Source organism: Myodes glareolus, chromosome 21, assembly GCF_982192425.1.
Source record: "Myodes glareolus chromosome 21, mMyoGla1.1, whole genome shotgun sequence".
Taxonomy (NCBI): domain Eukaryota; kingdom Metazoa; phylum Chordata; class Mammalia; order Rodentia; family Cricetidae; genus Myodes; species Myodes glareolus.
The window spans coordinates 54,313,445-54,328,285 of record NC_142046.1 but is presented as its reverse complement, the minus strand read 5'-3'; the positions used below and the strand labels follow the sequence as shown (position 1 = coordinate 54,328,285).

At 45.1% G+C, this 14,841-nt stretch overlaps 1 long non-coding RNA gene across 1 annotated transcript; it reads right to left on the bottom strand.

Annotated features, from left to right (window-relative positions):
• Window positions 1–262: 262 nt before the first annotated feature.
• LOC146890397 (uncharacterized) lies at window positions 263–8,669 on the bottom strand. Its single transcript, XR_014998799.2, has 2 exons — window positions 8,113–8,669; window positions 263–531 (listed from the first exon to the last, which is right to left on the bottom strand). It is a non-coding gene; the product is annotated as an uncharacterized LOC146890397 (long non-coding RNA).
• Window positions 8,670–14,841: the final 6,172 nt, after the last annotated feature.

Below are 14,841 nucleotides of genomic sequence, written 5' to 3'. Positions count from 1 at the left end.
CCCCCCCAAAAAAAAAAAGTCTCTCCTCAAATGTTATCATTTCTTTATGGGAAAAGTCCCAAGTCCTTCCTCTACTTTTTGAGACACACAGTATGTACCTGTTAGCTGAAGCCATACATTGTTGCTTTTACATAAGTGTAACTTAGTATGTGCTTACAGAGTTTTCACCTTCCAGTGAGTTTATGAGGAGGTAACCATGCTGTAAAAAGAAACATCTGTAATTACTTTGCATTTTCATATAAATTGGAGTTAAGGGCCTGGATCAGATAATTCTAAGCATTTTTTGTTTTTGCTTTTTTTCATCTACATTAGTATCCAATAGTACTTTTGAAGGAAACAGTTCTGTGCCGAATGGGACAGTTTCATACGGTGAATCCCAGGAAAGGCATTCATTGTTGGACCCACAGATGTCTCTGTTTCCCATCTTCACAGAGCAGCTGAGTGGGCCTCTCTCCGGCAGCATCACCCTCCAGGCCTGGCCCATGTGAAGTCAGAGGGCTCCAAGGGGCATCTTGGGTCACTGAGCTCCTCCTGCAGAGTTTAGAGAGCTGATGTCAGGCCCCAAGTACAGAACTGTAGCTACCCTTGTCCCCGGGGATTCCAGGGACTTTTTCTGTGTCCTTATGGCTCTGTCCGCCGAGAGCAGGCATGGAGTAACCCTGGGCTACAGAGGAGGCTGGAGAAGAACCCAGGCAGCCATTGTCTCCACTCTAGGAATAATGGTACAGGCCTGATTTGGCCTCCAACCCATCAATGGGCCACCAGAAGGAGGGTGTGTTTAGCCATATGTCAATAGCAGCTCCCAGTGTATGTGCAGAAAGTATGTATGGCAGGATGTAGAAGGGGACTGTCCAACAGCTTCCCCTCGGGCTGTAAGAAACCACTCTGTGTTTTGTGTGGGTTTTCCCCTGGAGACATTGTTCTGGAAGTGGGTGACCCAACTGGAAAGTTTTCATCTTAATGAAATTACTAAAGGCAAGATAGGGCTTTCAAAGGACACATGCATGGTCTTTCCTTATACAAAGAACATTTTTTTTTTCTTACAAAGAAATAAAGAGTAGTGAAAGTCTAACCTGGAGCTAGGAGTTTCTCCAGTCTCTTTTCATGTATTTTTCAAGTTCTGCGATGTGTCAGGTATTGTTCCAAGTAGCCGGGGAGACAGCTCTAGACAAGACAGAGCCTCTGCCCTCAGTGGCAGCCACTGCTGCAGAGGGGAAAGCGGATCATGTCTGAATAATGTCTGCCCTGAGTGAAGTGGACAGCCAAGGGAGGGACGTTCTTAGGAGAAAACTCAGCAGGCTCGGAAGAGGGAGAGAACACAGAGACATGGTGGTGGAAGGGGGCAGGAGAAGCAGGGGAGGGTGGGAGACATAGAGGGGAGGGAGGGCCCTCGCAGCCTCACACATAGAAGGCACTTAGATTTCACTTGCTGTAAATGAAAGGGCACTAAGGTTTTTGAGCCCATGGATTTCTTGGGAGTTTCCAAACTATAACTGTGTACCATAGCTTCTCTCTGAGGCTGATAATACTAATCATAATAATCTCTCTTCAGTACTGAGATTATTAAGGTTACAACTCCAGGAAGGAAAAGACAAAGATTTTTGATGCTATTGGCCACATGCCCAAGAATGCCCAGCCAATGCCTTGATTTTAAAAATGCCTCCTAACACAATAAACTCTACTTGGGGATTTATAGCTATAATCCAGAGTTGGGTCTAAGTGAGCTAAGACTGTCCCAGGAATAACATGGATTGAGTGTATGTTGAGGGTCATAGGCAGAGAACAAGACAGTGAGATGCTGGGCCTTACCCCTCAGGCCTGCACTGTCCCTGAGCCTTCTGTGTTAGGTAAACATCTCCTCAGCCTCTCACCTGTTTCTTCTTGCTTCTTGGAGTGTTTGTTTGTTCTCTTGTTTCTTAGCTGACCGATTAGGATTTTTATTTAAATTCTTTTATTGCCACTATTATTGAAGTCTCAGACCTAGGGGCTTTAATCCCTTCCTAGGAAGAGCTCCCTGGATTCCCAACTATTATGGAGAAGACCTCAGTGTGCTGTTTTATCCAAAAGCCAAGAGATCATCTTGAGACAGGTGAACTAACTTTTCCTTAACTCACCTGATCAGGTTGCTAACCACTGGAGCAACCCCTCCCCTCCCCTACACACACATACACACACACACACACACACACACACACACACACACACACACACACACACCCCACAGCCTCTAGTGGATGAAGAAGGGAATGAGCCAAAGCCATTTTCCCTTTCGTTTGCTTGTTTTTCTTAACTTCGCCTTATGGAAACATTTCAAATACTGGAGAGTAGACAGACTGGCAGTCGCAGAGCTATGGTGCATTTCTCTCTCCGTTTTAAGAACCATCATCTCAGGACCACTTCAGTCTCCTTTGAACCCGGATCCACTTAACCTCATTTCCTTATTACTTTGACACTAATCCAGACAAATCATTTCATTCACAAATATTTTAGTGCGAATCTCTAACACTTAAGGGTTCTTTGTAAAATATAACAATTGCAATAGCGTCTAATCTAAAATCAGGGCTAATTTCAAATCATTAAGTAGCCAATCAGTATTCAAATCCACCTGCTTTGCGTTTCTTAGGATTTTTTTTTTCTTTTATTATCGGAAGCCCACACTTGGTTTTGATTTCTGTGCTCTTTAAGCCTCAGGATTCCCTCCAGCTCTTTTTGAATTAGCTTCCTCCTTAAACCCATTGCCCCCACCCATGTTTATAATGTGCTTCAATGCAGCCAGTCCCAGCTCCATGGTCATGGAAGACCTTTCATTGAATCTCCTTGATTCAGAAGTAGTTCATCTTTGAGCTTGTCACAGCACCAGGGACCTCCAGAGCAACAATGAAGCAAGCTGGTGGTTACCGCTGGAGTCAGGGTAGAGTTAGCCAGACAGGAGCGGTGATCTCTCCCCAAGTCTGAGCTCCTTACTCTAGTTATAAAGGGAGAGAGGATGCTGAACAGTTCGAGAGTAACAGGCAGGGCCTGGAGAGACGGCTCAGCAGTTAAGAGCACTGGCCGTCCTTCCAGAGGACCTGGGTTCAGTTCCTAGCACCCACATGGCAGCTCACACTGTCTGGAACTCCAGTTCTAGGAAATCTGACACCCTCATATAAATATACATGCAGGCGAAACACTAATGCACAATTAAAAAAAAAAAAGTAACAAATGGGGGCTGGAGAGATGGCTCAGAGGGTAAGGGCACTAGCTGCTCTTCCAGAGGTCCTGAGTTCAATTCCCAGCAACCACATGGTAGCTCACAACCATCTGTAATGTAATGAGACCTGGTACTTTCCTTGCCAGCAGTACATTGTATGCTTAATAAATAAATCTTAAAAAAAAAAAAACCACGAGAAGAAAAAAAAAGTAACAAATGGACAGTTTACCCCAGATACAGTTTCAAAAAGATACCCCCAAGAGACAGCCCCATTCTAAAGCTGCCAGATCCAAACTTCTCATAGGATAATCAGCTTCTTGAATCCCTCACAGGTCACACCCAGGTCTCCTTGGGCAGATTACATAGTGGGCCATCAGCGAAAAGAAATCTGTCCAGCTAAGTGTGTGCCAGAGTCTGGGCCGCTGGGCACCACTGTGCGGTCCATGTTGGTGCTATATAGGCAGTGGGTAAGAATTGCCTCTGGACCTGAGAGGGGAGGAGGAGGAGTCTCCACAGAGCCAAACAAAAGGGCAAGGGATGTAGGGGGACCTGTAACCCCCAGGCTGTTAAGGCACAGCAGGCAAAGGGCTGTCTAGCAAGCCCTTGTTTCAAAAATAAAATAAAGAGGTTTGGCTACGTTTCCACAACACAGTGGAAATTGCAAATTTTTCCTCAGGTAGGATTAGACCAGCTTATATCTACAGGGAATAGAATACTCAGAATATGGCTTTGGATTTTTTTTTTCTCAGATCAGTACCGAGTGATCAGCCCTTCATCTAACTCTGCTGATAACTATTTGGGCAAAGGATTACCCCTTATTTCTGTTCCTTTAAATTGGGAGCCTTTCTTATTTAACGTTTTGGGGAGAGCAGTATTAGGTATTAAACCCCGGGTCCTTCTGCAAGTCAGACCAATCTCCTATGACTAAGCTGCATCCCTAAGTGGATTCCTCTTCAATAGATGCACACAATAGATGTATAGCCTGGCAGTGTTTCTTTCCTCCCGTAAAAAACCTGTCAGAGGGTTATTCTGGCATGGAAGGAGGCACTTTGGGATTGAGGGGATGCAGGATTTGAAACATCCTTGCACAGCAAGATGCACACACTGCATACACCTGGCCGCTGGTCGTGGAAATACAACATGACAGACCCGAATTATTAAAAACGAAATGTTTTGTGCATGTCACTGTGGCAATGGCTTCATAGATCTTGATTCGGGGTGACACGGGGTTCATGGTTATAACTGTTTACTGCTTTTCTAAGATTGGTTAGACCTTCGCTGTTGTTTCTTCGTTTTCTGTCTGGCATTGGCCTTTCATTTCCATAAATGAATATCAAGAGTCGATTAACATGGAAGGATCTGTGGAAAACACCTCCTTCACAGTGTTCCCCAACAAAGCTGAGAGCTCAACTTAGGCTCTCGTTATTTATTGTTTCGGGAGGAACCGCAGCGACTAAGTTCTGTTTTAGTTTGCTTTCTGTTGTCGTGATAAAAACACCGGCCAAAAATAACTTGCAGGGAGAGGGTTTAGCTCAACTCACAGGTAATAGCGAGCTCATCATTAAGGGAAGCCAGGGCAGGAGCTCAAACAGGAACCTGGAGGCAGGAACTGAAGCAGAGATCATGGAGGAGCGCTGCTACTGGCTGGCTCAGCTAGCTTTCTTATACAACCTAGGCCTGCCTGCTCAAGGAGGATACTGCCTGCGTGCAATTGAATGAGTTGTGCTACCTTGCATAGCGGTTATAAAAATTCCGGAAGACATGGCCACAGGCCGTTCTCATCAAGGTGGTTCTTCGGTAGAGCTTCCTTCTTCCCAGGAGACTCTGGGCTTATGTCACGTTGACAGCTGAAGCTATCTGTGGCACGCTTGGGAAAGAACGTGGTGTCATGGTGGAATTATCAAGATACTCAAATCCACTATTTATTGAGTACCTGCCAGGCCCTGGAAACTGTGTTAGATGCTGAGGAGAGAGCAGAAAACAAGACAGACAGGCTCGCAGCTCTCACTGGAGCTTGAGTTGTACAGACAAACACAATATCAAGTGATGACGTACACTCTGCAAAGAAAAGAGGCAAGGCGTGGGGTGGCGGTGGCGCAAGTGGGTCTCTGTAAGTTCGAGGCCAGCCTGGTCTACAAAGTGAGTTCCAGGTCAGCTAGAGTTATTACACAGAGAAACCCTCTTCTGGAGACAGAGAGAGAGAAAGCATGCAAGAGTGCACAGAGATAGGACCTGGGCATTTTTACTGATATCTAAACAATGAGAAAGACCCAGGAGAGGAAGGCCCGTGTGAGAGGACTCTGAAGTATAAAGCCCCAAGATGCAAATGAACCTGACAGTTAAGGAACAGAAAGGGCTGAGGGGAGTGCTGGTAAATTAGCAAGAGGGTTTGAGCGGGGCTGTGAGCACACCTGAAATTCCAGCACCAAGTGGGCTGAGGGCAGAGGCAAGATTACAGCAAATTCAGAGCCAGCCAGGTTACAAAGAGCTGGGAAAGGCAGATCTTGTGAACTTTTGTGGTCTTGCCTACAGCAAGGTGTCTAGAGTTTGTACGTGAATGAGAAGCTGCTGGGGGGTGGGGTTAAGCAGAGGAGGATTATCTGGTTCACATCCTGTCTTACATAATACACACCCCAACTATAGCCAGTGTAGACTGCATTTACAGATTGCATTAAAGACGAAATAGACCCAAATGCTATGTACCTCTTCCCTGGACTTCTAAGTGACTTGCAGCCTTCTGATTAAGCTTTCATTACACTAATGAGTAGAATAGCCAGAAAAAGTGTGCATGCCAAATAGACTCTCTCTCCCTCTTTTTCTTCCCCTCCCTCTTTCTCCCCTGCCCTGTGTGTGTGTGTGTGTGTGTGTGTGTGTGTGTGTGTGTGTATTGGGGTACCAAATATAGTGAACTTTCAAAATAACTCCGTAAATACGTGGACAAATCATCTCACCGCCCATGTTCTTGTTTTAGACCCAGCTATAGTTAGACTTCCTCAAAGATTTCACTCAAGCATTTAAGTTTTGAGTTGATAGCATTTTCTGTTGCCCCAAGGGTTTTCAGATGAAGTGGATGCCGGCTGCAAGCCTCTGCCTCTTTCTGGCCTCAAGCCTAATATCCCTATTTGAACACCGCTTGCTTTAGGCGAGAAAGAGGTCCTGCATACCTTCAGACAGCTCCAGGCTAAGTAAAGGACCTTAGTCATTTACCCTTTGATGTCCACTTCGAGGAATTGTGCCCATGGCCTAACATCGTGGGCTGCTTATTTGATTCAGCTCAGATCTCATGTTTTATAATTTAAGTTCCGCGCATCCCAGGAGAGCGGCTTTCAGACTTAGAGCTCTCCTTCCCAGCACTCCTCAATATGGGGGTTTCTGGTGTTGAGGTGGAGCTATCCTAAGCACCAGGGGAAATTTAACATTCCTGGTTCCACTGCATCCTACAGGCCTCTCTTCCCTCCAGACTCCACCGAAACCGCCCCTGTGGGTTTTTTTGTTTTTTTTTTTTTTTTTTAAATCAGACACCTATCGGGATGGCAGGTCACTTGTGGTCTTTGGGCACACCTGAATCGGGACCCCACATGCAGGGTTCACAATGACATTTCTGAAACACGCCACTGTTTTTCATCCTTTCATCTGAAGCCGCTTTCTCAGCCATGCGGTGTGTGCTGCAGAAACGAGTACGAGCTACTCAGAAGTGCCAAGAGAAACGTCTGAATATTTTATGCTACTCAGTACACCACCCAATGGCTGTGAAATGTCAAACCGTCCACCCTGGCCATCCGCCTCTGAAGAAATCTAAATCCCTCATCTGCTCTCACTTTCTGGGTCCTGTTGTCAGACATCTTCCTGAGGAGTTGATTGTTGCCCCGTGAGTATGGAGAAGGGAAACAGAGCTCTGGGGTCCAGGAAGCTGCAGGTCAGCAGCGGCCCCGCCTGTCTTTTATCCCGACTTAGACCCTAGTGGCATTTCCAGGCTTGCTTGCTGGGATGCACCCAACCCGCACGCCTCACCTGCAGCCTGGCTTTCTCCGCACACACTTGAACGTTCCGCAAATGAGGAAGGCTCACTTAGGCTAATTCCCCGTCGAGGGCTTTTATTTCTTGAGTGACTCTTCTCAATATTGCTAGATGAAATAGTCAGAATTGAGAGTTGTGCTTTCAAATCGAATTCTTTTGAAGGAATCTTAAGTTCTAGGAGCAATTATTTTTGTAGTGGTGTCTTCGAGGGGGGAAAAGCTGTTAACTGGGAGAGAGGTACAGAGACCCACTTACCGCATCAAGTGGTTACATTCTATCCTGGAGGAAGAAGAAACTTTTTAATTTGGGTTTTTTTTTTCTTTGCCTCTTTAAGTAAAAGCAATCTAGTTTCTTTTTCTATAGCAAAGGAGGAAGGAACAAAGGAGAAATTAATCAGGCAGGAAGTGAATACCACAGAAGGCCGCCTGCTTCTGACTCAGTGTGTCACCCTGAACAGAAGAGCTTGTCCAAAATGGCTGCCCAGCAACAACCCCTGCGCTTGCGTTAGAAGATGATGCCGTTTTGAGGAACAGTTTTCTGTTCTGGCTCAAGTCTTGCTTGCTCTCTATCTGCCTGAGTCCCTGGTCATGCCTTCCTTTTTAAGGGTAAGAAAAAAAAACTTGTGTTCAAACTAAGTTTCTTTCCTTATCAGCAAAGGGAAGAACTAAATGGTGTTTAATGGGCCATAGTATGTCGAGATAAAGAAGTTTAATTGTTCTGTAGGAAACCATGTGATTTATTTCTGCCACCTGCTGTGGCGGCTGTAAGTGCCTTGTCCCTTGTTCTGAGCCAAGATGGAGGTGAGATTCTCTGTAGACTTTTTCCTGATCATTGGACAAATTTGGGTCCTCATTAAATTCTTTCCCATTTTCCCCTGAAATGGGGGCTTGCGTCAGCTAACATACCTCTTCCGTGTGCAGCCCAGTCGGGTCCATAGGGTGGCTGCTGAGTCTTCAGTTCGACCGGCCAGAGGATGTTCTAAAGCATAAGTAGTCCCTGTCGGTTTCAAAGTGAGGCCCCAAGCTCTGCGCTTGCTGAGGAGGCTGATGCTGTCGGGCTGCGGCAGATTGATGGTCCAGGCTCAGGCAGCTGGTTAGGAAGATTTTACTTGGTCTTTTAGAGTAATTCGATTCACACCAGAACAGATTCAGTACCATTTGCCATAATTAATTTTAATATGGTTAGTATTAAATTATGTCCACTGTAGAATGAAACTCTGAATGTCAAAGCTGTGCACACAGAGACCCATGGCGCAGGGGTAAGGCAATGTTTTCCATCAAGACGAATTCTCCAGGCTGTGTTTGTAAAAGCAATTTATGTTCCTGTTTCCCTCGCGGAAATAGAGACTGACACTTTTAAAACTAAGGAGGGCGCATACAACTTTAGTCAATGGGCACAGTGTTTTCGCTAGTTTACTATGTAATTGTGCAGAGATGCAGAGGTAAATGAATTCTAGTTCAGAAAGGAGAGGGCTCCACGCAGACTGACTGGTAGAGTGGGGGCTAGGGTAGAGGGAGGAAGAGGAGGAGCTAGGGAAGGTTTAGGGCCTTGGTTCACCAGAGTGTGGGTCCTACCTTGCCTCTGGCCTCTCAGTGTTCCCTTATCCTCGACATTTTGTAGATTCTGATCTAGTCAGACTCTTTTTTTATAGGTCTAAAGAGATTAAGTGATTTGTCTGAAACCACAGGTAGCGTTTCTGGTGCTTTTTTGCAAAGTTTTTGTGTGGGTGCCCGTGCACAGCTCTCCAGTGCCCCCGTTTAAATTGTGGAGGGGAACACTGCCTGGAAGAACTGTGGAGAAGCCTGTTCCCTGGGGCCAGCAGCAGTTTCCCTCCATAGAGAAAGTCAGATGCTAGCTCTGGCCTGTAATCCGGAACTCCCCCGGACCCAGGCAAGCTACTACGGTCCAGACATCATTTGTGTTAGAAGTTTCTTTAAACTTCTGTTGGAAGTGTAAAGTTTCTCTTTAAATTCAGATACATTTATCCCTTAAGGGTTGGTTCTGTTTTTTGTGTTTTTTTTTTCTTATCAGGTTTTTTTTTTATGCGTGTATCTCGTATAGGAAAGTACATTTACTTTGGACTGCCATAAATATGTCTGCACTTTGTGACCTTAAGTTTTAAAAAGTAAAACTGAAACAAAAACTAGAATAAGAAATGCCTTAGCAAGGATATTTTTCTGGGAAATATAAAATATGTTTTGCTTTATTTATTAGTGTGTGTATGTGTTCCTGTGTGTACTCGTGGGTGTCCTTGTGAGTTATGTGTATCATGTGTGTGCAGGTGTCTGCTGAGGCAAGAGAGTGTAAGATCCCCCAGAATTAGGGTTACAAGCAGCTGTGATATAGGTGCTGGGAACCGAACTCAGGTCCCGTGGAAGAGCAGAGAGACCTCTTAACCACTGAGCCACCTCTCCAGCCCCCTAAGATGGCTTTATGCATGCGTCCTTTTTGATCCAGTGGTGGCATGGGTGTGCCTGTAGATGTGCACATGGGTGTACACATGGGGGTTAAGGTTTCACACTCACTCATCACTTAGTGTGTGACTTGTCCTTTACTTTTTCTTTTTTTAATTATTATTTTCTAACTTTAACAAATGGCTAATAATTATTAAGCCCTGCCTCATTTAACTCATAACTAACCCTAGTTAAGGAGATATCATTCTGTCCGCCCACAGTGGAAACTGGACTTAGGCAGGCCACCTAACTACTGAGTGTAGAGAAGATTTTCTCAATTCCAAGAGCATTTTTCACCTGCACAGCCGGGAGCTCTCGTGATAAGTTGTACAACTGGTTTCCAGGTCTTTCTCTAGTCCTGAGAATCAGGGGTTACAACATGTTTTGTTTTAATTATCATAGAAACATTAAATATGCTCCAAATGAGTAATTACAAGTAAAATATTTTTCTTTCTAAGTATTTTGACCTTTTTAGAGATAAATCTGGTGACATTTCAGCACATATTACAAAGCTATACTTGGGATGATGAAATAAATGCATTGAGTATGTTGATCTGAGTGGTGTGTGTGTACAAGCACATGTGCGTGTGTGCGTGTGTGTGCACGCACATGCACGCTGCAGGTTGAAGACAGAGATTAATCCTCTTGGGAAAACTAAATATAGGGCTGAGGATTTAGGGAAACTTCAGCTTTGAGATTTGAGCCCCTTAAAGAAGGGACTAGTAAAGGAAGGGAGACAATAGGAAGGAAATTGGTCTCACTTATGCACATAAAGTAAAAGATTCCTGGTCCTTAAGCTAAGCCAGAGATAGCTGAGTCACCCAGCTAACCTTTGTGGTCTTCCTTCTAGTAGGGCCTGGGATGCTATAGTTTCTGTCCATTTTTGATGACGTAAGAGAGTGGGTTAAGATGTATTCTCTTCATGGTTGCCTCTGTTTCTCCTGTGGTCACTACTGAAACGACATTGTGAGTCTGTATCCCAGGTCGGTCTGCGTTCTCTGTTGCACTGGAGAGTACTTTCGAGGCCACATGCCTGCAGGCACCCTTCTACCACCTCCAGCCTCAGCCCTAACTACCTCTTATCAGAACTCTGCCTGAAGTGTCTGGGTTAGCCTTGAGCCCTCTGAGTGCCCGAGGCACAACCTGCTACTGTGAGAAAGAAAACAGCTCTGGAAGTCACTGAAACTGTTGTTTCAAAGGAGCAACTGAGCAAAGAACAGGTGCATTATGGGATGTAGAGAATTCGGGCGCAGCCTGTGTGGGTTTCACATTGGACACAACTGGGGGCAAACCAGCACTGACTGGACACTGAGGGTTTGGTTATTTGCCTTCTGTGTTCTGCTTGTCTCTCATGTTTGGACTTCCTCCTTGCCTGAGCAGGGATCTGAGCAGGAGAGCTGAAGTTACTAACAGTAACAGCAGCAAGCCTTTCTGCATGGGTCTCTAAAATGGCCATAGAGGATGCCTGGAGGGGTGGGGGTGAGAGCAGATGTTGCCTAGCAACTGGTGTCATAAAATAGAAACTACAGGCAACTGCACCTGTGAAAAGATTGTGTTAAAGAAACAGGATGGCTGTGGTTTGCTGTGAGCATCAGTTTTCCCGGAAGTTGAAGAGCAAAGCCCAATTCAACTTAATTAGTTTAATGGTTTTCAGTCTTAAAGACATCCAACTCAGTTTGCATTGCGGAATCTCTAAAGAATAAAATCAAGAAGAATTTTTCCAGTAGGAATATCAAAACTCCAAGCTTTTGAAAAAAAAATGTGTGATTTTTAGCAGCAATTTCATATTACTAAATAAGTTTATGTGCCGTTGAGTAGATCCTTAGCTTCTGGGATGAATGCCCTTGCATTTATTTATTTTTATGGTTGTAATAACAATGTAAATGTAAGATCTTTGACTTATTTAAACATTATTGAGTTATATGTATTCTAAAACTTCTTATATCAATATCTTGGTCAAATGTGAGTGTGTGTGTGTGTGTGTGTGTGTGTGTGTGTGTGTGGAAGAGAGAGAGAGAAAGAGAGAGAAAGAGAGAATTTCCCCAGCCTGAGAGAGGTATGGATAGGTGCCCAAGCATACATACATGTATACACATATTACATACATACATACATACATACATTTATAAGCTAGGAGGATGTACATCAAAATAAGAACAATTTCTGGGTATTCTTTACACCAACTCCCTTTTAATCTAAAAGTTAATTATTACTGAATGCTTTTTTTTTATGAGGACAAACAACTCTTGGTGTATTTCTGTGTTGCCTGTTATTTTCCACGTTCAGGGGAGAAAATAACAAAACGAAGTTGGAAGGGAGCCAGGAGCACACAAGCAGTCATGAAAATAAATTAAGGGTGCTATATATAAACTGTTGTTGGACTTGAATGGAAATTATGAAAAGAATATAAAAATACCGAGGGCAAGAGAGCAGTTGGCCCTTCGGGTCTGTTGCGTGGTTTCTGTGATACTCTTCCCCCTCCTCCCCCACACAGGGCACACAAAGCACCCAACTATTTGAGCCCTTTCGTGGAGAAAGGCTACTTTCCTCTATTCTGTTTTGTGTAGCATTGTTTAAGGGTCACTTCTGGCAATGTTTACAGAGCAAGGTGCTCTGAGTTTTCAAACAGCCCACAGCAGTTTCAACAAAAGCAAAAACAAAGAAAAAACTAAAACATAACTGGATAAAGTCACTTCCGGTCTTCTCGAATGGAACCCCGCCCCCACCCCAGGCTTAGAAAGCCCCTTCTGAGGTGTACCCGGTGGGTTTATTGAAAATCCTCCCTTCGGATTATTTAATGGTATGGGTCTCATAGAGTCAACTACAGATTGAATTCTGAATTAGTTTTAGATGAAGAAGCAGCTTGTTTAAATGACTGGCAAATTCTCTCAGTCCCCCAAATCGGTCATCTCGTGTTCAAGGATAATTCTGTCTTCCTAGCCTATTGAAGAAGGTGCCAGCTCCCTGGGGGCAAATGGTGGCTGAGCCTCTCTAGAACAGGGAGTGGGCTAGCGATTCTTCATAACCAGCTCTGCATTTGGGTTCCAGCTGTGAGATACCCAGATGCTCTAGAATCAGGGTGTGACGTCTAATGCAGTATTGAACCATGGCATTGTACTTTTAAAATATTCCCTTTGTTTTGGTCCCCCAAGTTCCCAAGCTCCTGATTCCATCTGTGGACCCTGTGGGTGTGAAGAGCCAGGCAGGAATGTCTGGTCTGTTAGGGTCTACGCCCTGGTGCCAGGACCCTCCAGGAAGGCCTGCTCTCACTGATGTAGGCTCTGACTGACGTAGGCTCTCACTAATGTAGGCTCTGACTGATGTAGGCTACTCTGGAGAGCCCTAGTTTTCAAGGCCTTGGGGTTTTAATTACCCCCAGGAAGTCCCAGGCAACCATAAAAAAATCCCAGCAGTTAACAGCTAGCAAGCCCCTCTGAGACTGAGACACACAGCCTTCGAAGCCTCATAGAACAGTAGGTGTACTGTGAGCCATTCCAAACCAATGCTTATGCAATCCCTGCTCCTTCCCTGCATGTATTTAGTGAGGACCTTACTTTGTATGACTGGGGAGACCTGGTGGAGTCCTTAGTCTAGTAAGAAGACAGCCAAGGTATGGGCCTGGCATTGAGCCCAGTGTGGGGAGACTCAAAATTGGTATTCCTTGATCCACATGGTGAGTGATGTACCAAGACTGGCGTCTGGGATTCCTGGGATTTTAAAAACGCTTCCTCTAAGGCTCAGCCTGGAAGGGTCCAGACTCAAAGGCAAGAAAGAGTACGCGCTGGGTGAGAGCAGGGATAGTTCATCTGGAGTGGCAGAGATGTCCCTAGTCTAGGTAGGACATCTTCAAAGGATTCCAGCCTAGGTAACAAGCAAGCTTCACAAAAAAAAAAAAAAAAAAAAAAACAACAAAAAAAACAAAAAAAAAACCTGTTTAAAACGGTTTTAAACAATGGGAGAGCAGGGAGCAGGGCGGAGTAGCTCAATGCGGTGTAGCCCAATGGGAGAACAGACTAGAGAGACATGATTCTAATGAACAAACTTGGCTATTTTCGGTGAGAGACTCAGTTTTTCTAATTTTTGGAATTCCTGGTTATAAGATGAGTGCAGCTGAGCTAGCTTGCGGTGTTGTTGAAGGTTAGTAACCGAGTAAATAACCCGAAAAATACACTCGCCGCCCCGCCCCCCAGGGTCTCAGGGTAGCAGGGGGCGGGGCTTGCTGTGTAGACCAGACTGTCAGACCAGCCATGGTTCTCCTGCTTCTGCCGCCTAAGTACTTGGATTGCAGGGGTGCCCCACCACGCTGGGCTAAGTTCCATTCCATAGTTAGCTCCCTTTGAAGGGAATGAGTCCCAGATGTCTTCCCTCCTGTTTCGAAGCAGGTGTGAGGAATCTCGCAACACTGTTCACAGGAAGCAAGCTGCTGTCCCGCAGTATTTCAATGGAGGGCCTGTTTTAAGGTGTAAATTTTCCACATCAACTTCTTAGTGGCTGAGAGCTAAATTAATATCTAAGCTCTAAGAAATTGTTTTTTGCTGTTGGGAGAGGTTATTGAGAATAAAGGCAAAGAGTTCCTGTGTTTCGAATTTGGGTATTAGAACTCAGGTGGCTAGTGTCCCAGCAGCTTACTGGCGTAAAGCTCAAATTGTGTAATAAAGATTCTTAAATTTTAATGCTTTTGACTCATATAGGGATTTTTTGTTGTTGTTGTTTTTATAGTTCAAGACAGAGTTTCTCTGTTTAGCCCTGCCTGTCCTGAAACTCATTCTGTAGACCAGGCTGACCTCACACTCACAGAGATCCACCTGCCTCTGCCTCCTGAGTGCTGGGATTAAAAGTGAGCCACCACCACCCGGCAGCCGGCTAGAGATCTTACTAAAATGTTGGACCTGAGTCAAGGGGAGCTGAAAGGTGGGAGAACAGAATATATTTTATGCAAATGAGTGAGGAAGAGGAGGTACTACTTGAAATGTGTTTGACCAGACTAGGATTCATTTCCAGTAGATTCCAGAAAAATCTTCTGCAGGCACAGGCTCACAGCCGCCTCCCTGTACCACTGTGGCCCGCAGTGCGTGCGGGACAGAATTGAGCAGCATTAGTACTGGGTATGACTCTTGGTCACCCGCATCCCCTTTCAAACATCCCCTCCTACCAGAGTCCCTCCTAAACAGTCCTGCCTGA